This window comes from Oncorhynchus keta, unplaced genomic scaffold (genome assembly GCF_023373465.1).
Source record: "Oncorhynchus keta strain PuntledgeMale-10-30-2019 unplaced genomic scaffold, Oket_V2 Un_scaffold_2179_pilon_pilon, whole genome shotgun sequence".
In the NCBI taxonomy this organism is placed as follows: domain Eukaryota; kingdom Metazoa; phylum Chordata; class Actinopteri; order Salmoniformes; family Salmonidae; genus Oncorhynchus; species Oncorhynchus keta.
In genome coordinates this window covers 216,466-239,670 of record NW_026290865.1, presented here as the reverse complement: position 1 = coordinate 239,670, position 23,205 = coordinate 216,466, and the positions used below count along the sequence as shown (strand labels likewise).

Genomic DNA, 23,205 nt, shown 5'->3' with positions numbered 1-23,205 from the left:
GGCTGAGGACTTGGTAAGAGACGACTGTGTAGGTTGTTGTGGAGCAGCATCTAGAGTTGGCTGAGGACTTGGTAAGAGACGACTGTGTAGGTTGTTGTGGAGCAGCATCTAGAGTTGGCTGAGGACTTGGTAAGAGACGACTGTGTAGGTTGTTGTGGAGCAGCATCTAGAGTTGGCTGAGGACTTGGTAAGAGACGACTGTGTAGGTTGTTGTGGAGCAGCATCTAGAGTTGGCTGAGGACTTGGTAAGAGACGACTGTGTAGGTTGTTGTGGAGCAGCATCTAGAGTTGGCTGAGGACTTGGTAAGAGACGACTGTGTAGGTTGTTGTGGAGCAGCATCTAGAGTTGGCTGAGGACTTGGTAAGAGACGATTGTGTAGGTTGTTGTGGAGCAGCATCTAGAGTTGGCTAAGGACTTGGTAAGAGACGACTGTGTAGGTTGTTGTGGAGCAGCATCTAGAGTTGGCTAAGGACTTGGTAAGAGACGACTGTGTAGGTTGTTGTGGAGCAACATCTAGAGTTGGCTGAGGACTTGGTAAGAGACGACTGTGTAGGTTGTTGCTTTTAAGAACAGCTTGGTTGATTTTTGGGCTGTCAAACATATTCTTTGTTAGCTACAGCTGCCAATGAATAGCAGAGAATTAAGGAAGAGAGAGGCGTGTTCTCAAGTGGCAGTAGGTGGGCCGTGCCTCGAGTGCTTCTAAAATCACAACATTTACCGTGGAGCCATTGTCTCTAAACTCTCCTCCGTGCATATCAGATACCCACAGATCCCCCTCAATGTATAGCTGAGAGCGTGCATTCTGAAAGATATGAATTGGTCCTCACGCTGTGAGGTTAGGGACCATAAATTGGAAGCGCTTTGTGTCAGTGAGTAATATACATAGCATTATTCATAAAGAGAGAGATGAACACCTCTGGTGGTGGCTGGGCTGTGTGAGCCTGACACAGGAGTTACATATGGGCTAATGTAGACTTTTATCTGCTACTATTGTGGGTAATATATATCCCTGGGGCTGGATCCTGTGTCTGTCATTGTACCGATAGAACAAAACTAATGATGAGCAGAATAAGGTTCCTCTGGTGGCTTCGCTGCTTAGTGAATTCAGCTTGTTATTCACCTTTTTGTGCAAATGAGACAAAATGTCTGTAATATATAGCTAGCTGGAGCAACAACCCTAACCCTAACCCAGCTGGAGCAACAACCCTAACCATAACCCTAACACTAACCCTAACCCAGCTGGAGCAACAACCCTAACCCTAACCCTAACCCTAACCCTAACCCAGCTGGAGCAACAACCCTAACCCTAACCCAGCTGGAGCAACAACCCTAACCCTAACCCTAACCCAGCTGGAGCAACAACCCTAACCCTAACCCTAACCCAGCTGGAGCAACAACCCTAACCCTAACACTAACCCTAACCCAGCTGGAGCAACAACCCTAACCCTAACACTAACCCTAACCCAGCTGGAGCAACAACCCTAACCCTAACCCTAACCCAGCTGGAGCAACAACCCTAACCCTAACCCTAACCCAGCTGGAGCAACAACCCTAACCCTAACCCTAACCCAGCTGGAGCAACAACCCTAACCCTAACCCTAACCCAGCTGGAGCAACAACCCTAACCCTAACCCTAACACTAACCCTAACCCAGCTGGAGCAACAACCCTAACCCTAACACTAACCCTAACCCAGCTGGAGCAACAACCCTAACCCTAACACTAACCCAGCTGGAGCAACAACCCTAACCCTATCCCTAACCCAGCTGGAGGAACACCCCTAACCCTAACCCAGCTGGAGCAACAACCCTAACCCTAACACTAACCCTAACCCAGCTGGAGCAACAACCCTAACCCTAACACTAACCCAGCTGGAGCAACAACCCTAACCCTAACCCAGCTGGAGGAACACCCCTAACCCTAACCCAGCTGGAGGAACACCCCTAACCCTAACCCAGCTGGAGCAACAACCCTAACCCTAACCCTAACCCAGCTGGAGCAACAACCCTAACCCCAACCCTAACCCTAACCCAGCTGGAGCAACAACCTTAACCCTAACACTAACCCAGCTGGAGGAACACCCCTAACCCTAACCCTAACCCTAACCCTAACCCAGCTGGAGGAACACCCCTAACCCCAACCCTAACCCTAACCCTAACCCAGCTGGAGGAACACCCCTAACCCTAACCCTAACCCAGCTGGAGCAACAACCCTAACCCTAACCCTAACCCTAACCCAGCTGGAGCAACAACCCTAACCCTAACCCTAACACTAACCCAGTTGGAGCAACACCCCTAACCCTAACCCTAACCCTAACACTAACCCTAACCCAGCTGGAGGAACAACCCTAACACTAACCCTAACCCAGCTGGAGGAACACCCCTAACCCTAACCCTAACCCTAACCCAGCTGGAGGAACACCCCTAACCCTAACCCAGCTGGAGGAACACCCCTAACCCTAACCCAGCTGGAGCAACAACCCTAACCCTAACCCTAACCCAGCTGGACCAACAACCCTAACCCTAACCCTAACCCAGCTGGAGCAACAACCCTAACCCTAACCCTAACCCTAACCCTAACCCAGCTGGAGCAACAACCCTAACCCTAACACTAACCCAGCTGGAGCAACAACCCTAACCCTAACCCTAACCCAGCTGGAGCAACAACCCTAACCCTAACCCTAACCCAGCTGGAGCAACACCCCTAACCCTAACCCTAACCCTAACCCAGCTGGAGCAACAACCCTAACCCTAACCCTAACCCAGCTGGAGCAACAACCCTAACCCTAACCCTAACCCAGCTGGAGCAACAACCCTAACACTAACCCAGCTGGAGGAACACCCCTAACCCTAACCCTAACCCAGCTGGAGCAACAACCATAACCCTAACCCTAACCCAGCTGGAGCAACAACCCTAACCCTAACCCTAACCCAGCTGGAGGAACACCCCTAACCCTAACCCTAACCCAGCTGGAGGAACAACCCTAACCCTAACCCAGCTGGAGCAACAACCCTAACCCTAACCCTAACCCAGCTGGAGCAACAACCCTAACCCTAACCCAGCTGGAGGAACACCCCTAACCCTAACCCAGCTGGAGGAACAACCCTAACCCTAACCCAGCTGGAGGAACAACCCTAACCCTAACCCAGCTGGAGCAACAACCCCAACCCTAACCCAGCTGGAGGAACACCCCTAACCCAGCTGGAGGAACAACCCTAACCCAGCTGGAGGAACAACCCTAACCCAGCTGGAGGAACAACCCTAACCCAGCTGGAGGAACAACCCTAACCCAGCTGGAGGAACAACCCTAACCCAGCTGGAGGAACAACCCTAACCCAGCTGGAGGAACAACCCTAACCCAGCTGGAGGAACAACCCTAACCCTAACCCAGCTGGAGCAACAACCCTAACCCTAACCCTAACCCTAACCCCAGCTGGAGCAACAACAAAAAAACATTAGCTTCCAGCCTAAGCAGTCCTGTGTGTGAACATATGTTTGTGAGTCGGTAGCCAAACTAGTCAGTCCTGCCTGAGAGGATCACCTCTTCTTGGGGTTAATCGTGTCTCTGACAGACCCTCTATCTAATTTCTATTCTGTCTATTCTCTCTACAGCCTCTAGCAGAGCTGGACACTGAAATTAAACATTTCTCATTTCAGTCTCAATTCTTTCATTTTTTTTTTCACGAAAAGACTAGGACCCTTATTTAGGATTCCCAATGTGTATAAAGTCACATCTAGTACAATAGCAAAGTAACACAGACTATACTAATTGACATATAAAAGCTTCTGAAATATACACTGAGTATACCAGACATTAGGAACACTTTCCTAGCATTGAGTTTCACACAACCCCCTTCCCCTCAGAACTGCCTCAGTTTGCTGGGGCATGGACTCTACAAGGTGTCGAAGCGTTCCCACAGGGATGCTGGCCCATGTTGACTCTACAAGGTGTCGAAGCATTCCACAGGGATCCTGGCCCATGTTGACTCTACAAGGTGTCGAAGCGTTCCACAGGGATGCTGGGGCATGGACTCTACAAGGTGTCAAAGCGTTCCACAGGGATCCTGGCCCATGTTGACTCTACAAGGTGTCGAAGCGTTCCACAGGGATGCTGGGGCATGGACTCTACAAGGTGTCGGAAGCGTTCCACAGGGATGCTGGCCCATGTTGACTCTACAAGGTGTCGAAGCATTCCACAGGGATCCTGGCCCATGTTGACTCTACAAGGTGTCGAAGCGTTCCCACAGGGATCCTGGGGCATGGACTCTACAAGGTGTCGAAGCATTCCACAGGGATCCTGGGGCATGGACTCTACAAGGTGTCGAAGCGTTCCACAGGGATCCTGGGGCATGGACTCCGTTCCACAGGGATCCTGGGGCATGGACTCTACAAGGTGTCGAAGCGTTCCACAGGGATGCTGGGGCATGGACTCTACAAGGTGTCAAAGCGTTCCACAGGGATGCTGGGGCATGGACTCTACAAGGTGTCGAAGCGTTCCACAGGGATGCTGGCCCATGTGGACTCTACAAGGTGTCAAAGCGTTCCACAGGGATGCTGGGGCATGGACTCTACAAGGTGTCGAAGCGTTCCACAGGGATCCTGGCCCATGTTGACTCTACAAGGTGTCGAAGCATTCCACAGGGATCCTGGCCCATGTTGACTCTACAAGGTGTCGAAGCATTCCACAGGGATCCTGGCCCATGTTGACTCTACAAGGTGCCGGAAGCGTTCCACAGGGATGCTGGGGCATGGACTCTACAAGGTGTCGAAGCATTCCACAGGGATGCTGGGGCATGGACTCTACAAGGTGTCGAAGCGTTCCACAGGGATCCTGGCCCATGTTGACTCTACAAGGTGTCGAAGCATTCCACAGGGATCCTGGCCCATGTTGACTCTACAAGGTGTCGAAGCATTCCACAGGGATGCTGGCCCATGTTGACTCTACAAGGTGTCGAAGCGTTCCACAGGGATCCTGGTCCATGTTGACTCTACAAGGTGTCGAAAGCATTCCACAGGGATGCTGGCCCATGTTGACTCTACAAGGTGTCTAAAGCGTTCCACAGGGATGCTGGCCCATGTTGACTCTACAAGGTGCCGGAAGCGTTCCACAGGGATCCTGGCCCATGTTGACTCTACAAGGTGTCGAAGCATTCCACAGGGATCCTGGCCCATGTTGACTCTACAAGGTGTCGAAGCATTCCACAGGGATCCTGGCCCATGTTGACTCTACAAGGTGTCGAAGCATTCCACAGGGATCCTGGCCCATGTTGACTCTACAAGGTGTCGAAGCATTCCACAGGGATCCTGGCCCATGTTGACTCTACAAGGTGTCGAAGCATTCCACAGGGATGCTGGCCCATGTTGACTCTACAAGGTGTCGGAAGCATTCCACAGGGATGCTGGCCCATGTTGACTCTACAAGGTGTCGAAGCATTCCACAGGGATCCTGGCCCATGTTGACTCTACAAGGTGTCGAAGCATTCCACAGGGATGCTGGCCCATGTTGACTCTACAAGGTGTCTAAAGCGTTCCACAGGGATGCTGGCCCATGTTGACTCTACAAGGTGTTGAAAGCGTTCCACAGGGATGCTGGCCCATGTTGACTCTACAAGGTGTCGGAAGCGTTCCACAGGGATGCTGGTCCATGTTGACTCTACAAGGTGTCGAAAGTGTTCCACAGGGATGCTGGCCCATGTTGACTCTACAAGGTGTTGAAAGCGTTCCACAGGGATGCTGGCCCATGTTGACTCTACAAGGTGTCGATGCTTCCACAGGGATCCTGGCCCATGTTGACTCTACAAGGTGTCGAAAGCGTTCCACAGGGATCCTGGCCCATGTTGACTCTACAAGGTGTCGAAAGCGTTCCACAGGGATCCTGGCCCATGTTGACTCTACAAGGTGTCGAAAGCGTTCCACAGGGATGCTGGCCCATGTTGACTCTACAAGGTGTCGGAAGCGTTCCACAGGGATGCTGGTCCATGTTGACTCTACAAGGTGTCGAAAGTGTTCCACAGGGATGCTGGCCCATGTTGACTCTACAAGGTGTTGAAAGCGTTCCACAGGGATGCTGGCCCATGTTGACTCTACAAGGTGTTGAAAGCATTCCACAGGGATGCTGGTCCATGTTGACTCTACAAGGTGTCTGAAAGCGTTCCACAGGGATCCTGGCCCATGTTGACTCTACAAGGTGTCGAAAGCGTTCCACAGGGATGCTGGCCCATGTTGACTCTACAAGGTGTTGAAAGCGTTCCACAGGGATCCTGGCCCATGTTGACTCTACATGGTGTTGAAAGCGTTCCACAGGGATCCTGGCCCATGTTGACTCTACAAGGTGTCGAAAGCGTTCCACAGGGATCCTGGCCCATGTTGACTCTACAAGGTGTCGATCCTTCCACAGGGATCCTGGCCCATGTTGACTCTACAAGGTGTCGAAGCATTCCACAGGGATCCTGGCCCATGTTGACTCTACAAGGTGTCGAAGCATTCCACAGGGATGCTGGCCCATGTTGACTCTACAAGGTGTCGAAGCGTTCCACAGGGATGCTGGCCCATGTTGACTCTACAAGGTGTCGAAAGCGTTCCACAGGGATGCTGGCCCATGTTGACTCTACAAGGAGTCGAAGCGTTCCACAGGGATGCTGGCCCATGTTGACTCTACAAGGAGTCGAAGCGTTCCACAGGGATGCTGGCCCATGTTGACTCTACAAGGAGTCGAAGCGTTCCACAGGGATGCTGGCCCATGTTGACTCTACAAGGAGTCGAAGCGTTCCACAGGGATGCTGGCCCATGTTGACTCTACAAGGTGTCGAAGCGTTCCACAGGGATGCTGGTCCATGTTGACTCTACAAGGTGTCTAAAGCGTTCCACAGGGATGCTGGTCCATGTTGACTCTACAAGGTGTCTAAAGCGTTCCACAGGGATGCTGGTCCATGTTGACTCTACAAGGTGTCGGAAGCGTTCCACAGGGATCCTGGCCCATGTGGACTCTGCAAGGTGTTGAAAGCGTTCCACAGGGATTCTGGTCCATGTTGACTCTACAAGGTGTCTAAAGCGTTCCACAGGGATGCTGGCCCATGTTGACTCTACAAGGTGTCGAAGCGTTCCACAGGGATCCTGGCCCATGTTGACTCTACAAGGTGTCTAAAGCGTTCCACAGGGATGCTGGCCCATGTTGACTCTACAAGGTGTCGAAGCATTCCACAGGGATGCTGGCCCATGTTGACTCTACAAGGTGTCGAAGCATTCCACAGGGATCCTGGCCCATGTTGACTCTACAAGGTGTCGAAGCATTCCACAGGGATCCTGGCCCATGTTGACTCTACAAGGTGTTGAAAGCGTTCCACAGGGATGCTGGCCCATGTTGACTCTACAAGGTGTCGAAGCATTCCACAGGGATGCTGGCCCATGTTGACTCTACAAGGTGTCTAAAGCGTTCCACAGGGATGCTGGCCCATGTTGACTCTACAAGGTGTCGGAAGCATTCCACAGGGATGCTGGCCCATGTTGACTCTACAAGGTGTCGAAGCATTCCACAGGGATGCTGGCCCATGTTGACTCTACAAGGTGTCGGAAGCATTCCACAGGGATGCTGGCCCATGTTGACTCTACAAGGTGTCGAAGCATTCCACAGGGATGCTGGCCCATGTTGACTCTACAAGGTGTCGAAGCATTCCACAGGGATCCTGGCCCAAGTCGGCTGGATGTTTTTTGGGTGGTGGACCATTCTTGATACACACGGGAAACTGTTGAGCATGAAAAACCCGCCAGCATTGCAGTTCTTGTGCCTGGCACCTATAACCATACCCCATTCAAAGGCACTTAAATGTTGTCTTACCCATTCACCCTCTGAATGACACACACACACAATCCACGTCTCAATTATCTCAAGGCTTAAAAATCTGTTTTTTTTACCCGTTTCCTCCCCTTCATCTACACTGATTTAAGTGTATTTAACAAGTGACATCAATAAGGGATCATCTCTTTCAACCTGGAATCACCTGGTCAGTCTGTCATGGAACGAGCAGGTGTTCTTAATGTTTTGTATACTCAAGTCTATTCTTAAATACTGTGTTTCTCTGGACTTCATAGTACTTCTTCTACCATGAAAGGCAAGATAGGGCAAAGGGACATAACCCTCCTCCTCCGCCTCCATTCTCCAGGCTGTCATAGGGCGTGGTAAATTAAATAGGGAGAAAGCGCTTGACTTTTATTGTTGTAGGTCCTAATTATAATTCACTGGACCAGACCTTTTGTGCCACTGAGTGCTTCATTTGCAGTTTGCACGGGCAGATACGTTAACTCCAGCTAGAGCCTTTCATCGGGCCGCTATTAGTCACTGCAGATTGATCAATACATCATGTACAGAACATGTTGAATACGGACGTCTGGAGGCTTTGTGGGCCTGCAGATAATGACTTCTTTATTCAGAGCAGCTTGTAGGAACACAGAGATAAAGGCAGCCACTCTGCCTACAACTGTATCTCACTGATTATAAGTGGGGGAAGTGAGAAAAGCACAGAGAGACTTTATTGTACTACGCTGAGAGCCTGAGTTCTAAAGATCTGAGAGGAAAACTGGCCCGTTTTCTCTGCTGCCATTTAGAAAGGAATCTGTCCTGACCTGTCCTGTCCCGTCTCAGAGCTTCACAGAGCAATATATAGGTGCTCTGAAACATGGATCTGCAGGATTTCAATCTATAGGTATAGTATAGGTATAGGTCTATCTCCCTCTGACAACCACATTTATCCTGGGAGGGCTGTTCTACATATTTTAAGGAGTCAAAATAAACACTATGTCATGTTGGCATGAAGGATCGGGAGACAGAAGCAGGAATGCATAATCTGATTTTTATTATACCTAACATTACGGCATACCATGAAAAGGCACGGGTACAAAGACCAAACAAACACTATACAAAACACAGGGTTGAAACCCAAACAAAAGAGTGAGGAGTACCTCAAATAAATAACACAAGCTCACAATGATTAACACACGGGACCAGACCCGTAATCATCTGCCCAATCCACAAGGGCACGAAGGCCCAAAACACACAGCTCAGGTACTCACACGCACCAACGGGCATTGTAACAATAATGGACAGCACAATGGAAGCCAAAGGGCACATATATACAAATCCAATCAGTGGGAATAGGGGCCAGGTGTGCGTAACGAATGTTCCGGTTGGATCCGTGACACACTCATCATATTCTCTCTCAAGCTTCCCTTTTTTACAAGAGGGTGTTGGTTCTGGAGATAGTGGCTGTATTGTTCTGGAGTAGAGGAGGTTGTATTGGTCTCTGAGATAGTGGCTGTATGTATTGTTCTGGAGTAGGGAAGGTTGTATTGGTCTCTGAGATAGTGGCTGTATGTATTGTTCTGGAGTAGAGGAGGTTGTTGGGTGCTGGAGATAGTGGCTGTATGTATTGTTCTGGAGATAGTGGCTGTATGTATTGTTCTGGAGTAGAGGGGTTGTATTGGTCTCTGAGATAGTGGCTGTATGTATTGTTCTGGAGTAGAGGGGTTGTATTGGTCTCTGAGATAGTGGCTGTATGTATTGTTCTGGAGTAGAGGGGTTGTTGTGCTGGAGATAGTGGTCTGGAGTAGAGGGGGTTGTATTGGTCTCTGAGATAGTGGCTGTATGTATTGTTCTGGAGTAGAGGGGGTTGTATTGGTCTCTGAGATAGTGGCTGTATGTATTGTTCTGAGATAGGGGGTTGTATTGGTCTCTGAGATAGTGGCTATTGTTCTCTGGAGTAGAGGGGTTGTATTGGTCTCTGAGATAGTGGCTGTATGTATTGTTCTGGAGTAGAGGGGTTGTATTGGTCTCTGAGATAGTGGCTGTATGTATTGTTCTGGAGTAGAGGGGTTGTATTGGTCTCTGAGATATGGCTGTATGTATTGTTCTGGAGTAGAGGGGTTGTATTGGTCTCTGAGATAGTGGCTGTATGTATTGTTCTGTATTGTTCTGGAGTAGAGGGGGTTGTATTGGTCTCTGAGATAGTGGCTGTATGTATTGTTCTGGAGTAGAGGGGTTGTATTGGTCTCTGAGATAGTGGCTGTATGTATTGTTCTGGAGTAGAGGGGGTTGTATTGGTCTCTGAGATAGTGGCTGTATGTATTGTTCTGGAGTAGAGGGGGTTGTATTGGTCTCTGAGATAGTGGCTGTATTGTTCTGGAGTAGAGGGGGTTGTATTGGTCTCTGAGATAGTGGCTGTATGTATTGTTCTGAAGTAGAGGAGGTTGTATTGGTCTCTGAGATAGTGGCAGTATTTATTGTTCTGGAGTAAAGGGGTCTATATTCAGAAAACACTTTGATAAGGGCTGTGAGCCAATGAGCAGCTTGGTATGAAGGGAGAGGGACCTCTGTGTAAATGGGAGGGAGCGGGAGAAGGCTGTCTTAGTTTAACACATGGCCTCTAAACCTCACAGCTACTGTATAGACGTACCTATAATACGTTAGAGAATAAAAATCTAACAACGCCTTATTTTTCAGATATCATCACATCACATTGTCTGATATCAACTTGTGGTGTTAGCACCACTCTAACCGATTATGTTTATTTTGATGAATGTTGTATGTCAGAATTCCCATGGGGAAAATGCATTTAATTGGAGACAGTTGGCATCCTTGTCTAGTTCTGCGGCTAAAATAGATATCAAATCAAATGTAATCAATCAAATCAATCAAATTTTATTTATATAGCCCTTCGTACATCAGCTGATATCTCAAAGTGCTGTACAGAAACCCAGCCTAAAACCCCAAACAGCAAGCAATGCAGGTGTAGAAGCATGGTGGCTAGGAAAAACTCCCTAGAAAGGCCAAAACCTAGGAAGAAACCTAGAGAGGAACCAGGCTATGTGGGGTGGCCAGTCCTCTTCTGGCTGTGCCGGGTGGAGATTATAACAGAACATGGCCAAGATGTTCAAATGTTCATAAATGACCAGCATGGTCAAATAATAGTAAGGCAGAACAGTTGAAACTGGAGCAGCAGCATGGCCAGGTGGACTGGGGACAGCAAGGAGTCATCATGTCAGGTAGTCCTGGGGCATGGTCCTAGGGCTCAGGTCAGTTGAAACTGGAGCAGCAGCATGGCCAGGCGGACTGGGGACAGCGAGGAGCCATCATGTCAGGTAGTCCTGGGGCATGGTCCTAGGGCTCAGGTCCTCCGAGAGAGAGAAAGAAAGAAGGAGAGAATTAGAGAACGCACACTTAGATTCACACAGGACACCGAATAGGACAGGAGAAGTACTCCAGATATAACAAATTGACCCTAGCCCCCCGACACAAACTACTGCAGCATAAATACTGGAGGCTGAGACAGGAGGGTTCAGGAGACACTGTGGCCCCATTCGAGGACACCCCCGGACAGGGCCAAACAGGAAGGATATAATTTGTAATTTGTTACTTGCTTCGTAAATGACAGGTGTAGTTTAACACGGAACCCAAACCGGCTGCGTACACCATCGTGTGCTATTGTACATACATTCATTTTGTCCCCCCACACCAAACGCGATCACAACACGCAGGTTAAAATATTAAAACTAAATCTGAACCAATTACATTCATTTGGGGCCAGGTCGAAAAGCATGTATGTATGGCAATTTAGCGAGATAACTTGCACATGCTAGCTAATTTGTCCTATTTAGCTAGCTTGCTGTTGCTAGCTAATTTGTCCTGGGATATAAACATTGAGTTGTTATTTTACCTGAAATGCACAAGGTCCTCTACTCTGACAATTAATCCACACATAAAACGGTCAACCGAATCGTTTCTAGACATCTCTCCTCCCTCCAGGCTTTTTCATCTTTGAACTTAATATGGTGACTGGCATCTAAACTTTCATAGTAGTACCACGACGACCGGCAAAACAGTTCATCTTTCAATCAACCACGTGGGTATAACCAATGAGGAGATGGCACATGGGTACCTGCTTCTCTAAACCAATGAGGAAATTGGAGAGGCAGGACTTGCAGCGCGATCTGCATCAGAAATAGGAATGACTTCTATTTTAGCCCTTGGCAACGCAGACGCTCGTTGGCGCGCAATAATTGAATAACATGGATTTCTAAATTTATTTTGCAACGCTCGCGCACGCAACATGTCCAGTCTGGTCATCATGTTACAATGAAATGTTTTTTAAAGAACAGCTAAAATACATCAGGTGTCCAATGTTGATCCCTGTAACAGTTTGTATGAAATGTTTTTATCTATCCAAGAAGGAGACTTCCAAAGGTGATTTGTCACATACAGATGGTTAGCAGATGTTAATGCGAGTGTAGCGAAATGCTTGTGCTTCTAGTTCCGACAATGCAGTGATAACCAACAAGTAATCTAACTAACAATTCCAAAACTACTGTCACAGTGTAAGGGGATAAAGAATATGTACATAAGGATATATGAATGAGTGATGGTACAGAGCAGCATACAGTAGATGGTATTGAGTACAGTATATACATATGAGATGAGTATGTAGACAAAGTAAACAAAGTGGCATAGTTAAAGTGGCTAGTGATACATGTATTACATAAGGATGCAGTCGATGATGTAGAGTACAGTATATACATATGCATATGAGATGAATAATGTAGGGTAAGTAACATTATATAAGGTAGCATTGTTTAAAGTGGCTAGTGATATATTTACATCATTTCCCATCAATTCCCATTATTAAAGTGGCTGGAGTTGGGTCAGTGTCAATGTCAGTGTGTTGGCAGCAGCCACTCAATGTTAGTGGTGGCTGTTTAACAGTCTGATGGCCTTGAGATAGAAGCTGTTTTTCAGTCTCTCGGTCCCAGCTTTGATGCACCTGTACTGACCTCGCCTTCTGGATGATAGCGGGGTGAAAAGGCAGTGGCTCGGGTGGTTGATGTCCTTGATGATCTTTATGGCCTTCCTGTAACATCGGGTGGTGTAGGTGTCCTGGAGGGCAGGTAGTTTGCCCCCGGTGATGCGTTGTGCAGACCTCACTACCCTCTGGAGAGCCTTACGGTTGAGGGCAGAGCAGTTGCCGTACCAGGCGGTGATACAGCCCGCCAGGATGCTCTCGATTGTGCATCTGTAGAAGTTGGGGCGGCAGGGTAGCCCAGTGGTTAGAGCGTTGGACTAGTAACCGGAAGGTTGCAAGTTCAAACCCCCGAGCTGACAATCTGTCGTTCTGCCCATGAACAGGCAGTTAACCCACTGTTCCTAGGCCGTCATTGAAAATAAGAATTTGTTCTTAACTGACTTGCCTAGTTAAATAAAGGTAAAATAAAAAGGTTGTGAGTGCTTTTGGTGACAAGACGAATTTCTTCAGCCTCCTGAGGTTGAAGAGGCGCTGCTGCGCCTTCTTCACGACGCTGTCAGTGTGAGTGGACCAATTCAGTTTGTCTGTGATGTGTATGCCTAGGAACTTAAAACTTGCTACCACTACTGCTCCATCGATGTGGATAGGGGGGTGTTCCCTCTGTTTCCGCTGTTTTCTGAAGTCCACAATCATCTCCTTAGTTTTGTTGACGTTGAGTGTGAGGTTATTTTCCTGACACCACACTCCGAGGGCCCTCACCTCCTCCCTGTAGGCCGTCTCGTCGTTGTTGGTAATCAAGCCTACCACTGTTGTGTCGTCCGCAGACTTGATGATTGAGTTGGAGGCGTGCGTGGCCACGCAGTCGTGGGTGAACAGTGAGTACAGGAGAGGGCTCAGAACGCACCCTTGTGGGGCCCCCGTGTTGAGGATCAGCGGGGAGGAGATGTTGTTGCCTACCCTCACCACCTGGGGGCGGCCCGTCAGGAAGTCCAGTACCCAGTTGCACAGGGCGGGGTCGAGACCCAGGGTCTCGAGCTTGATGACGAGCTTGGAGGGTACTATGGTGTTGAATGCCGAGCTGTAGTCGATGAACAGCATTCTCACATAGGTATTCCTCTTGTCCAGGTGGGTTAGGGCAGTGTGCAGTGTGGTTGAGATTGCATTGTCTGTGGACCTATTTGGGCGGTAAGCAAATTGGAGTAGGTCTAGGGTGTCAGGTAGGGTGGAGGTGATATGGTCCTTGACTAGTCTCTCAAAGCACTTCATGATGACGGAAGTGAGTGCTACGGGGCGGTAGTCGTTTAGCTCAGTTACCTTAGCTTTCTTGGGAACAGGAACAATGGTGGCCCTCTTGAAGCACGTGGGAACAGCAGACTGGTATAGGGATTGATTGAATATGTCCGTAAACACACCGGCCAGCTGGTCTGCGCATGCTCTGAGGGCGCGGCTGGGGATGCCGTCTGGGCCTGCAGCCTTGCGAGGGTTAACACGTTTAAATGTCTTACTCACCTCGGCTGCAGTGAAGGAGAGACCGCATGTTTTCGTTGGAGGCCGTGTCAGTGGCACTGTATTGTCCTCAAAGCGGGCAAAAAAGTTATTTAGTCTGCCTGGGAGCAAGACATCCTGGTCCGTGACTGGGCTGGGTTTCTTCTTGTAGTCCGTAATTGACTGTAGACCCTGCCACATGCCTCTTGTGTCTGAGCCATTGAATTGAGATTCCACTTTGTCTCTGTACTGACGCTTAGCTTGTTTAATAGCCTTGCGGAGGAAATAGCTGCACTGTTTGTATTCGGTCATGTTGCCAGACACCTTGCCCTGATTAAAAGCAGTGGTTCGCGCTTTCAGTTTCAGGCGAATGCTGCCATCAATCCACGGTTTCTGGTTAGGGAATGTTTTTATCGTTGCTATGGGAACGACATCAGCTAGTACTACCGCTATAGCTAGTACTACTGCTGCTACTGCTAGTAATATATTACTACTACTACTACTACTACTGGTAGTACTACTGCTGCTACTGCTTTCATAACTCTGGGAGCATCAGGTGACCACTTGCGCAATGTAGCCGCTTACGGGTATTCTTCAAGATAAATGCATAAAACTATGCCACAATGCTGTAGACACCTTGGGAAGAAACAGTAATCTGGCCATTCACTGCTCAATAGGGACGCATTGGAACACACCTTGGGGAATACGAAGAAACAGTAATCTGGCCCATTCACTGCTCAATAGGGATGCATTGGAACACACCTTGGGGAATACGAAGAAACAGTAATCTGGCCATTAACTGCTCAATAGGGACGCATTGGAACACACCTTGGGGAATACGAAGAAACAGTAATCTGGCCATTCACTGCTCAATAGGGACGCATTGGAACACACCTTGGGGAATACGAAGAAACAGTAATCTGGCCATTCACTGCTCAATAGGGACGCATTGGAACACACCTTGGGGAATACGAAGAAACAGTAATCTGGCCATTCACTGCTCAATAGGGACGCATTGCAACACACCTTGGGGAATACGAAGAAACAGTAATCTGGCCATTCACTAATCTGGCCATTCACTGCTCAATAGGGACGCATTGGAACACACCTTGGGGAATACGAAGAAACAGTAATCTGGCCATTCACTGCTCAATAGGGACGCATTGGAACACACCTTGGGAATACGAAGAAACAGTAATCTGGCCATTCACTGCTCAATAGGGACGCATTGGAACACACCTTGGGGAATACGAAGAAACAGTAATCTGGCCCATTCACTGCTCAATAGGGACGCATTGGAACACACCTTGGGGAATACGAAGAAACAGTAATCTGGCCATTCACTGCTCAATAGGGACGCATTGGAACACACCTTGGGAATACGAAGAAACAGTAATCTGGCTCATTCACTGCTCAATAGGGATGCATTGGAACACACCTTGGGGAATACGAAGAAACAGTAATCTGGCCATTCACTGCTCAATAGGGACGCATTGGAACACACCTTGGGGAATACGAAGAAACAGTAATCTGGCCATTCACTGCTCAATAGGGACGCATTGGAACACACCTTGGGGAATACGAAGAAACAGTAATCTGGCCATTCACTGCTCAATAGGGACGCATTGGAACACACCTTTGGGAATACGAAGAAACAGTAATCTGGCCATTCACTGCTCAATAGGGACGCATTGGAACACACCTTGGGAATACGAAGAAACAGTAATCTGGCCATTCACTGCTCAATAGGGACGCATTGGAACACACCTTGGGGAATACGAAGAAACAGTAATCTGGCCATTCACTGCTCAATAGGGACACATTGGAACACACCTTGGGGAATACGAAGAAACAGTAATCTGGCCATTCACTGCTCAATAGGGACGCATTGGAACACACCTTGGGGAATACGAAGAAACAGTAATCTGGCAATTCACTGCTCAATAGGGACGCATTGGAACACACCTTGGGGAATACGAAGAAACAGTAATCTGGCCATTCACTGCTCAATAGGGACGCATTGGAACACACCTTGGGGAATACGAAGAAACAGTAATCTGGCCATTCACTGCTCAATAGGGACGCATTGGAACACACCTTGGGGAATACGAAGAAACAGTAATCTGGCCCATTCACTGCTCAATAGGGACGCATTGGAACACACCTTGGGGAATACGAAGAAACAGTAATCTGGCCATTCACTGCTCAATAGGGACGCATTGGAACACACCTTGGGGAATAAGAAGAAACAGTAATCTGGCCATTCACTGCTCAATAGGGACGCATTGGAACACACCTTGGGGAATACGAAGAAACAGTAATCTGGCCCATTCACTGCTCAATAGGGACGCATTGGAACACACCTTGGGGAATACGAAGAAACAGTAATCTGGCCCATTCACTGCTCAATAGGGACGCATTGGAACACACCTTGGGGAATACGAAGAAACAGTAATCTGGCCCATTCACTGCTCAATAGGGACGCATTGGAACACACCTTGGGGAATTACGAAGAAACAGTAATCTGGCCCATTCACTGCTCAATAGGGACGCATTGGAACACACCTTGGGGAATACGAAGAAACAGTAATCTGGCCATTCACTGCTCAATAGGGACGCATTGGAACACACCTTGGGGAATACGAAGAAACAGTAATCTGGCCCATTCACTGCTCAATAGGGACGCATTGGAACACACCTTGGGGAATACGAAGAAACAGTAATCTGGCCATTCACTGCTCAATAGGGACGCATTGGAACACACCTTGGGGAATACGAAGAAACAGTAATCTGGCCCATTCACTGCTCAATAGGGACGCATTGGAACACACCTTGGGGAATACGAAGAAACAGTAATCTGGCCATTCACTGCTCAATAGGGACGCATTGGAACACACCTTGGGGAATACGAAGAAACAGTAATCTGGCCCATTCACTGCTCAATAGGGACGCATTGGAACACACCTTGGGGAATACGAAGAAACAGTAATCTGGCCCATTCACTGCTCAATAGGGACGCATTGGAACACACCTTGGGGAATTACGAAGAAACAGTAATCTGGCCCATTCACTGCTCAATAGGGACGCATTGGAACACACCTTGGGGAATTACGAAGAAACAGTAATCTGGCCATTCACTGCTCAATAGGGACGCATTGGAACACACCTTGGGGAATGCGAAGAAACAGTAATCTGGCCCATTCACTGCTCAATAGGGACGCATTGGAACACACCTTGGGGAATACGAAGAAACAGTAATCTGGCCATTCACTGCTCAATAGGGACGCATTGGAACACACCTTGGGGAATACGAAGAAACAGTAATCTGGCCCATTCACTGCTCAATAGGGACGCATTGGAACACACCTTGGGGAATACGAAGAAACAGTAATCTGGCCATTCACTGCTCAATAGGGACGCATTGGAACACACCTTGGGGAATACGAAGAAACAGTAATCTGGCCCATTCACTGCTCAATAGGGACGCATTGGAACACACCTTGGGGAATACGAAGAAACAGTAATCTGGCCCATTCACTGCTCAATAGGGACGCATTGGAACACACCTTGGGGAATACGAAGAAACAGTAATCTGGCCCATTCACTGCTCAATAGGGACGCATTGGAACACACCTTGGGGAATACGAAGAAACAGTAATCTGGCCCATTCACTGCTCAATAGGGACGCATTGGAACACACCTTGGGGAATACGAAGAAACAGTAATCTGGCCCATTCACTGCTCAATAGGGACGCATTGGAACACACCTTGGGGAATACGAAGAAACAGTAATCTGGCCCATTCACTGCTCAATAGGGACGCATTGGAACACACCTTGGGGAATACGAAGAAACAGTAATCTGGCCCATTCACTGCTCAATAGGGACGCATTGGAACACACCTTGGGAATACGAAGAAACAGTAATCTGGCCCATTCACTGCTCAATAGGGACGCATTGGAACACACCTTGGGGAATACGAAGAAACAGTAATCTGGCCATTCACTGCTCAATAGGGACGCATTGGAACACACCTTGGGGAATACGAAGAAACAGTAATCTGGCCATTCACTGCTCAATAGGGACGCATTGGAACACACCTTGGGGAATACGAAGAAACAGTAATCTGGCCCATTCACTGCTCAATAGGGACGCATTGGAACACACCTTGGGGAATTATGAAGAAACAGTAATCTGGCCCATTCACTGCTCAATAGGGACGCATTGGAACACACCTTGGGGAATTACGAAGAAACAGTAATCTGGCCATTCACTGCTCAATAGGGACGCATTGGAACACACCTTGGGGAATGCGAAGAAACAGTAATCTGGCCCATTCACTGCTCAATAGGGACGCATTGGAACACACCTTGGGGAATACGAAGAAACAGTAATCTGGCCATTCACTGCTCAATAGGGACGCATTGGAACACACCTTGGGGAATACGAAGAAACAGTAATCTGGCCATTCACTGCTCAATAGGGACGCATTGGAACACACCTTGGGGAATACGAAGAAACAGTAATCTGGCCATTCACTGCTCAATAGGGACGCATTGGAACACACCTTGGGGAATACGAAGAAACAGTAATCTGGCCATTCACTGCTCAATAGGGACGCATTGGAACACACCTTGGGGAATACGAAGAAACAGTAATCTGGCCCATTCACTGCTCAATAGGGACGCATTGGAACACACCTTGGGGAATACGAAGAAACAGTAATCTGGCCCATTCACTGCTCAATAGGGACGCATTGGAACACACCTTGGGGAATACGAAGAAACAGTAATCTGGCCCATTCACTGCTCAATAGGGACGCATTGGAACACACCTTGGGGAATACGAAGAAACAGTAATCTGGCCCATTCACTGCTCAATAGGGAGGCATTGGAACACACCTTGGGGAATACGAAGAAACAGTAATCTGGCCCATTCACTGCTCAATAGGGACGCATTGGAACACACCTTGGGGAATATGAAGAAACAGTAATCTGGCCCATTCACTGCTCAATAGGGACGCATTGGAACACACCTTGGGGAATTACGAAGAAACAGTAATCTGGCCCATTCACTGCTCAATAGGGACGCATTGGAACACACCTTGGGGAATACGAAGAAACAGTAATCTGGCCCTTTCACTGCTCAATAGGGACGCATTGGAACACACCTTGGGGAATACGAAGAAACAGTAATCTGGCCATTCACTGCTCAATAGGGACGCATTGGAACACACCTTGGGGAATACGAAGAAACAGTAATCTGGCCCATTCACTGCTCAATAGGGACGCATTGGAACACACCTTGGGGAATACGAAGAAACAGTAATCTGGCCATTCACTGCTCAATAGGGACGCATTGGAACACACCTTGGGGAATACGAAGAAACAGTAATCTGGCCCATTCACTGCTCAATAGGGACGCATTGGAACACACCTTGGGGAATACGAAGAAACAGTAATCTGGCCATTCACTGCTCAATAGGGACGCATTGGAACACACCTTGGGGAATACGAAGAAACAGTAACTGGCCCATTCACTGCTCAATAGGGACGCATTGGAACACACCTTGGGGAATACGAAGAAACAGTAATCTGGCCCATTCACTGCTCAATAGGGTTAGGGTTAGAAGAAACGCATTGGAACACACCTTGGGGAATACGAAGAAACAGTAATCTGGCCCATTCACTGCTCAATAGGGACGCATTGGAACACACCTTGGGGAATACGAAGAAACAGTAATCTGGCCCATTCACTGCTCAATAGGGACGCATTGGAACACACCTTGGGGAATACGAAGAAACAGTAATCTGGCCCATTCACTGCTCAATAGGGACGCATTGGAACACACCTTGGGGAATTACGAAGAAACAGTAATCTGGCCCATTCACTGCTCAATAGGGACGCATTGGAACACACCTTGGGGAATACGAAGAAACAGTAATCTGGCCATTCACTGCTCAATAGGGACGCATTGGAACACACCTTGGGAATACGAAGAAACAGTAATCTGGCCCATTCACTGCTCAATAGGGACGCATTGGAACACACCTTGGGGAATACGAAGAAACAGTAATCTGGCCATTCACTGCTCAATAGGGACGCATTGGAACACACCTTGGGGAATACGAAGAAACAGTAATCTGGCCCATTCACTGCTCAATAGGGACGCATTGGAACTCACATTGGGGAATACGAAGAAACATTAATCTGGCCATTCACTGCTCAATAGGGACGCATTGGAACACACCTTGGGGAATACGAAGAAACAGTAATCTGGCCCATTCACTGCTCAATAGGGACGCATTGGAACACACCTTGGGGAATACGAAGAAACAGTAATCTGGCCATTCACTGCTCAATAGGGACGCATTGGAACACACCTTGGGGAATTATGAAGAAACAGTAATCTGGCCCATTCACTGCTCAATAGGGACGCATTGGAACACACCTTGGGGAATTACGAAGAAACAGTAATCTGGCCATTCACTGCTCAATAGGGACGCATTGGAACACACCTTGGGGAATACGAAGAAACAGTAATCTGGCCATTCACTGCTCAATAGGGACGCATTGGAACACACCTTGGGGAATACGAAGAAACAGTAATCTGGCCATTCACTGCTCAATAGGGACGCATTGGAACACACCTTGGGGAATACGAAGAAACAGTAATCTGGCCATTCACTGCTCAATAGGGACGCATTGGAACACACCTTGGGGAATACGAAGAAACAGTAATCTGGCCCATTCACTGCTCAATAGGGACGCATTGGAACACACCTTGGGGAATACGAAGAAACAGTAATCTGGCCATTCACTGCTCAATAGGGACGCATTGGAACACACCTTGGGAAGAAACAGTAATCTGGCCCATTCACTGCTCAATAGGGACGCATTGGAACACACCTTGGGGAATTACGAAGAAACAGTAATCTGGCCATTCACTGCTCAATAGGGACGCATTGGAACACACCTTGGGGAATACGAAGAAACAGTAATCTGGCCATTCACTGCTCAATAGGAACGCATTGGAACACACCTTGGGGAATACGAAGAAACAGTAATCTGGCCCATTCACTGCTCAATAGGGACGCATTGGAACACACCTTGGAGAATACGAAGAAACAGTAATCTGGCCATTCACTGCTCAATAGGGACGCATTGGAACACACCTTGGGAATACGAAGAAACAGTAATCTGGCCCATTCACTGCTCAATAGGGACGCATTGGAACACACCTTGGGGAATACGAAGAAACAGTAATCTGGCCATTCACTGCTCAATAGGGACGCATTGGAACACACCTTGGGGAATACGAAGAAACAGTAATCTGGCCATTCACTGCTCAATAGGAACGCATTGGAACACACCTTGGGGAATACGAAGAAACAGTAATCTGGCCCATTCACTGCTCAATAGGGACGCATTGGAACACACCTTGGAGAATACGAAGAAACAGTAATCTGGCCCATTCACTGCTCAATAGGGACGCATTGGAACACACCTTGGGGAATACGAAGAAACAGTAATCTGGCCCATTCACTGCTCAATAGGGACGCATTGGAACACACCTTGGGGAATACGAAGAAACAGTAATCTGGCCCATTCACTGCTCAATAGGGAGGCATTGGAACACACCTTGGGGAATACGAAGAAACAGTAATCTGGCCCATTCACTGCTCAATAGGGACGCATTGGAACACACCTTGGGGAATATGAAGAAACAGTAATCTGGCCCATTCACTGCTCAATAGGGACGCATTGGAACACACCTTGGGAATTACGAAGAAACAGTAATCTGGCCCATTCACTGCTCAATAGGGACGCATTGGAACACACCTTTGGGAATACGAAGAAACAGTAATCTGGCCCTTTCACTGCTCAATAGGGACGCATTGGAACACACCTTGGGGAATACGAAGAAACAGTAATCTGGCCATTCACTGCTCAATAGGGACGCATTGGAACACACCTTGGGGAATACGAAGAAACAGTAATCTGGCCCATTCACTGCTCAATAGGGACGCATTGGAACACACCTTGGGGAATACGAAGAAACAGTAATCTGGCCATTCACTGCTCAATAGGGACGCATTGGAACACACCTTGGGGAATACGAAGAAACAGTAATCTGGCCCATTCACTGCTCAATAGGGACGCATTGGAACACACCTTGGGGAATACGAAGAAACAGTAATCTGGCCATTCACTGCTCAATAGGGACGCATTGGAACACACCTTGGGGAATACGAAGAAACAGGAAACTGGCCCATTCACTGCTCAATAGGGACGCATTGGAACACACCTTGGGGAATACGAAGAAACCGTAATCTGGCCCATTCACTGCTCAATAGGGTTAGGGTTAGAACGCATTGGAACACACCTTGGGGAATACGAAGAAACAGTAATCTGGCCCATTCACTGCTCAATAGGGACGCATTGGAACACACCTTGGGGAATACGAAGAAACAGTAATCTGGCCATTCACTGCTCAATAGGGACGCATTGGAACACACCTTGGGGAATACGAAGAAACAGTAATCTGGCCCATTCACTGCTCAATAGGGACGCATTGGAACACACCTTGGGGAATATGAAGAAACAGTAATCTGGCCCATTCACTGCTCAATAGGGACGCATTGGAACACACCTTGGGGAATACGAAGAAACAGTAATCTGGCCCATTCACTGCTCAATAGGGACACATTGGAACACACCTTGGGGAATACGAAGAAACAGTAATCTGGCCCATTCACTGCTCAATAGGGATGCATTGGAACACACCTTGGGGAATACGAAGAAACAGTAATCTGGCCCATTCACTGCTCAATAGGGACGCATTGGAACACACCTTGGGGAATACGAAGAAACAGTAATCTGGCCCATTCACTGCTCAATAGGGACGCATTGGAACACACCTTGGGGAATACGAA

The 23,205-nt window shown here is 48.3% G+C and overlaps 1 long non-coding RNA gene across 1 annotated transcript; it reads left to right on the top strand.

Moving 5' to 3' along the window:
• Nucleotides 1-4,981: 4,981 nt before the first annotated feature.
• LOC127928134 (uncharacterized) lies at nucleotides 4,982-6,278 on the top strand. Its single transcript, XR_008130554.1, has 5 exons — nucleotides 4,982-5,091; nucleotides 5,517-5,612; nucleotides 5,661-5,756; nucleotides 5,995-6,090; nucleotides 6,188-6,278. It is a non-coding gene; the product is annotated as an uncharacterized LOC127928134 (long non-coding RNA).
• The last annotated feature ends 16,927 nt before the right edge of the window (nucleotides 6,279-23,205 follow it).